The sequence below is a fragment of the Phaseolus vulgaris genome, chromosome 11 (assembly GCF_000499845.2).
Source record: "Phaseolus vulgaris cultivar G19833 chromosome 11, P. vulgaris v2.0, whole genome shotgun sequence".
In the NCBI taxonomy this organism is placed as follows: domain Eukaryota; kingdom Viridiplantae; phylum Streptophyta; class Magnoliopsida; order Fabales; family Fabaceae; genus Phaseolus; species Phaseolus vulgaris.
The window spans coordinates 31906238-31911952 of NC_023749.2; the positions used below are offsets into that span (position 1 = coordinate 31906238).

Below are 5715 nucleotides of genomic sequence, written 5' to 3' on the forward strand. Positions count from 1 at the left end.
GCTTCTGATTTCTCTATTAAAAAATAGACCCATGTTTTTCTACTAAAATCATCAGTGAAAGTAATCAAATACCATTTTTTGCTGTTAGAAAGGGAGACTTAAGTTGTGGTAATCCATTCACCATCTTCTTCTGTTGTAGAGTATTCAAGCCTTTACAGCTCAAGTGGCCATATCTACAGTGCCAAAGTTGCCCCATATCTTCTGCAATTGTATTAAAACAAATAGATGCAATAGGTTGTGATATAGCATGGAGTATAAACATTCGATTTGAAGTCATCTTGGTCTCCATGATTAAGCCTCTCTCACGATGAAACACCTTACATTTTCCATTTTGAAACAGAATTGTAAGCCCTTTTTCTTGTAATTGCCCGATACTCAACAAATTGTTCTTCAGTTCTGGAACATAGAATACCCCTGTAATTGTTTGTGCTATTCCATTTACTTGCAGTCGTATATTACCCTTACCTGATACGACCATGCTTGTGTTGTTGCCCAACTTCACTGATTCTCTGAAACTTTCATCAAAATCTGAGAAATATTCCTTCTTCCCACACATATGATTGTTGCACCCTGAGTCAAGAAACCACACATCTGTTGTATGGGCTTTATTCATATCCATGTAAGCCATCAGTAACATTGCTTCTTCAGTTTCTGTATAGTTGGCCTCCTCCTTGCTTGGACATTCCCATTGAAAATGGCCTAGCTTGTGACAATGATAGCACTCTACTGTGGCCTTGTCGAGGCTTTGTCTACCTCGTCCTCGTCCTCTTCCTCTGCCACGACCTCGACCCCTTCCTCCAAATTGTGTTGCGTAAGTAATCTTCAAAGCATGTTCTTCTTCTATATGATAACTCATGCGTTGTTCATGCACGAGCAGGCTGCTTTGCAACTCGTCAATGGTCAAGGTGTCAGTATCCTTAAACTCCTCAATGGAACACACAACATAATCAAATTTGGGAGTCAAGGATCTTAAAATCTTTTCAACTACAACAACGTCTCCCTTCTTCTCACCATTTACTTTCATCTTGTTGGCTATGGTAAGGGTCCGAGCAAAATACTCATTCACGGATTTGCCATCCTTCATGTGAAGAATTTCAAACTCCTTTCGAAGAGCTTGTAAGTGTGCACGCTTAACCCGGGATGAACCTTGATATTTTTGCTTCAAAGAATCCCATATGTTCTTTTATGTATCCTTATGAATGATCATCTCCAAGATAAAACAATCTAATGCGTGAAATAGATAGTTCTTTGCTTTCAAATCTTTCAAACTGTGTTTGCTTCACTATTCTTCGTAGAACTCATTTGCATTTTCCATTTTTTGTGGAACCAATTTTCAAGATTAGAAGCCAAAAATGAACCATTTTTTAATTGGAAAACACACCAATTCACCAACTAGCTAGGTTACTACTTCTCTCTGTGCAAGAAAAAGTTTTTGCTCAACAACATCATTCCATTAAAATCTTTGATTTCTAGCGTGAATCATTATACAAATCTTGAAGGATGCAACACACAAATTTGATGACGAAGTCTTTGATGATCATTGTGGCTGAATTCGCGAGGTTGGTGAGCAAAAGGTTTATGTCTTAATAAGCCTTTCCACAAGAATTGTTTTCAATAATAAAATGACTATATTTATTCTACCAACTATTGTGTTGTTGAGTTCATAACTTCGTGTGTTAGCAGCCACTAATAAAGTGTGTGAGTTCACAGTGCTAGATTTCTAACTTAGAGTGAGTTTATGCAGAGAGCATAAGTGATAGGGTGACGTGTGAAAGTGAGAGAAACATCTTTAACGATGTTTGTCCATTTTGATTTCAATTATATTGTTTTATAATCAATTGTATGTATTTTTTTTCACACACGTGTAATTCTCAATAAATTTCAATTAATTTTCACTAAATATTTGAATTTATTATATTAAATATCAAACATACATATTGTTTCAATAATTTCTTTTTCTAAATATTATTACATCAATTTTGTAGTATGTTTTGATAAATATATAAAATAAATTTTATATTAAATATTATTCCATATAAATTAAAATAATTTGTTATCATTACAATTTTAAATTTATTTTTAGTCCTTATTTAATTATACAAAAATTTTAACTTTTATCACCCTTTCTATTTTAAGAGAAAACTCGCTCTTAGTGACGAAGAAAATGACTCTAACCTTATTCTAACAATGAGGATTAAGCCATCTTTACTAGCTTCAAACGAGAGACTAGCTGCAACCTCTCCCATAAGGATTAATGTCCAACATTTTAGGTTCCCCTTACCAACCCAAACTATGCTCATACTAAAAGACATTTAGCTATATGTACGGTTTCTTGTAGTGATAAAATAATTTTTAAATATTTCTTTTAAAATAAATTTATCTTTCATTATTATTAAAAACCTTGATGAACTATAAAATGTTTATATTTTACGTTTACTAACAATATGAAGTTAATATTTATTTAATTTAACTCATCTATTCTAATATTTATTATTATTTATATATGTGCAAGATTCATATTATATTATTTACCATATGTTTCTACTTTTTTTAGAATTTTATTCTTTTCATATTAGTATTCTGCATCGAGCCTAATTTCTATTTATAGTCTGAAGCTAATAACCTCTGAACATACTTAACAATTCCATGCTAAATTTCTATTTATTTTATGAACTAAACAGAATTAAAAATTTAATCTCTTCAAAGTCAGTTTATGAATTTATATCATAAATTTAGAATTTAAATTTTATAAAAAGGATATTCTAATATGGAAAAAATATCATGAAATAAACCAAAAATCACACATGAATAGAAAAGTTAAAAAAGATATTCTAATGACAAAAATATTAAATAAATCAACCATCACACTGACATGAACAGAAAAACTAACCAAATCAGATGAGATTTTTGAGGCAAGAACCTTTGACATGATTTCAACTGTTTTGCTAGACATTACCTGTAATATTAAACAAGAAGATAACCCAAACTCATAATTTATAAGTATAAAAATAGACCAAAAACCATGCATCCACTTTGGATGGAAGAGAAGAGAATAGTTGCATGCAACTCAGGTATCTGATAAAGAAACAAAACTTTATAACATCTTTAACAAAATATAATCTAAATATGATGAAAACCTAAATAAATGATATTGGTGTTAAATAATTTTGGTAATAATTAAAACAAATGAGAATAAAAAAATATTTTACATTTAAATTATATATAATATACTAGATGTACTTTTTTTATAAACTTTTAAAATATAAGAAAAATATATTTGCCAAGGAAAGGTTTTAAATGTTTTCAAACTAATTTTTAAAATCTCTGTAAAATAAAATTAGAGAAAATCTTAAAATATTTTGATGCATATACTGTTAAAGGAACAAAAATCATGTAACGACCAGACTAATCTTATAACACACTCACACGACCGATTCAAATAATAATTAATAACATTTTTTCTTTAAAAAAAATAATTATTAATAATTATTTATATTTTAATAGTATAAATATTTAGTAATTTTTTGCACAACTTTATAGCAATTTATTATTTTATATATGAATTTGATCATTTTAAATATTTTTATCTTTTTAATGTATTATTAAATATCTTTATAAATTATTTTTAAATATCTTTATAAATTATTTTTAAATATTTTTTCAAGATTAAAAAAATTTGATGATTATCAGACAAATATTTACAATTAATAAAAATTTATATTTCACATCTACTTGCATAACCCAATTAATATTTATTTAATTTAAATAACTTTATTTTAATAATTATTTATTTTAGTTAAAATATTTATTTATTTTAGTTAAACAAATCTATTATATTTATTTTGTTATTCTCATGTCTAAAATTTAAATTATATTTTGTAGTGTACATTTCTATTTTTTATATTTTTAAAAAATTTGTATTTTATTGCAAAAATAAAAATAGAGAAATCATATGAGAACTCTGTAGGGAGCAGCAAGAAAGTTAAAATTTTTGTTTCCTCGCAATCAGATTTAGAATTTATAAAATAAATTTGTGGTTTATAAATCTAGAAAAGAGGAAATAAATGTCAAAATAAAAAACAGTAGCTTGAAAAACTTCATGAACACTCACCAAGTCAGATTCCATCTTCATTACCAACTCAGATCATGCTTCTCAGACAAGCTCTAAGGATCTTCATCAGCTTTTCACTGGACCAGTTTCTCACTTTAAATTTGTTTTTGCTAATGCTGCTTGAGCTTTCACACCTGTTTTAAAAACAGAGACAATTAGAGAAGAAGAAAACTGAAAAGTCACAAAAATTAATGAGATGAGATTAATTATTCACAGCATGCATTCACCTTAGAACTGGAAGCACAAGATCTCTTTAGAACTAAGTGAAAGAGGAGAAGAAGAAGGAAATGGTAGTGGCAGTGACAAATATACATAAGTAAAAGATGGAGAAGAAAAAACCCAGAAGAAGAAGATGGTAGTGGCAGTGACAAAGAAGTGAAAGATGTAGAAGAAAAAAGAGGAGGCGGCACTTGTAGGGTTAGTGTGAAAGACAAGTAAAATGCTCTTTTAGGGTTAATGTGAGAGAAACCGTTCAATTGTTTGCATGTAATACTGCGCCAGATACTAAGTAAGTGATAAGATTTTCCACCATTCACAGCCAAGGCCAAGGATAAAACAAACAATTCTATCATGAAATATCTTTTAAATATAAAAACCCTAGTGTTAAATAATTTTTGCAATATTTATAACGCGAATAAAAAAATTATTTATATTTAAATTATACATATTTATATACTTTTTTGATAAAATTTTGAAAAAAAAAATATTCAGTCTGTCGAGATTTTAAATGTTCCAAATGTTTTGAAACATAAAGATTTTCATTTTAAAAACATAGAGACAATTTTGACTATTTTGATGCAGGTATACTTCTCTAAATATATATAAACTTTATATTAAATAATTATTATGTAACATTTATAAATAATTTATTATCCTTACCATTCTAATTATGTCAGTTTTTGGTATTGGTGAAATTTATAAATATTTAAGAAAAAGAAAATAGTAATGAAGAAAAAATGTCAAAATAAAAGTCTTTCAATAATCACTATGGTTAAATAATTATGGTTAAATATATGGGATTGAGAATACATATCATTTATTTTTTACATATGATACAACTACAAAAGCATTTATTTTTATACATAATACAACTACAAAAACATGTGATTTATAAGTGATTTTGAGTTTAGTGTCAATACACTGTGACTATATATAAAAACATATCAGAGGATAAAGACACCAATCTAAAAACGTGAAACAAAATGATTGGACTTGGAAGTGATCTAGGAGCAAGTCTTCAACTGAGTGAAAGAGAAGATTTCAGAGGGATCCACCACATCGCCTTTGAAATATCTTTTAAATATAAAAACCCTAGTGTTAAATAATTTTTGCAATAATATTTATAACGTAATTAACAAAATTATTTATATTTAAATTATACATATTTATATACTTTTTTGATAAACTTTTGAAACATAAAAAAAAAATTCAGTCTGTCCGAGATTTTAAATGTTCAAAATGTTTTGAAACATAAAGATTTTAATTTTAAAAACATAGAGACAATCTTGACTATTTTGATGCAGGTATACTTCACTAAATATATTTAAACTTTATATTAAATAATTATTCTGTAACATTTATAAATAACTTATTATCCTTACCAT

The 5715-nt window shown here is 27.5% G+C and overlaps 1 long non-coding RNA gene across 1 annotated transcript; it reads right to left on the reverse strand.

Annotated features, from left to right (window-relative positions):
- Nucleotides 1-2856: 2856 nt before the first annotated feature.
- On the reverse strand, nucleotides 2857-4587 carry LOC137821446 (uncharacterized). The gene is made up of 3 exons (XR_011082869.1): nucleotides 4339-4587; nucleotides 4112-4245; nucleotides 2857-2956 (listed from the first exon to the last, which is right to left on the reverse strand). It is a non-coding gene; the product is annotated as an uncharacterized lncRNA (long non-coding RNA).
- Nucleotides 4588-5715: the final 1128 nt, after the last annotated feature.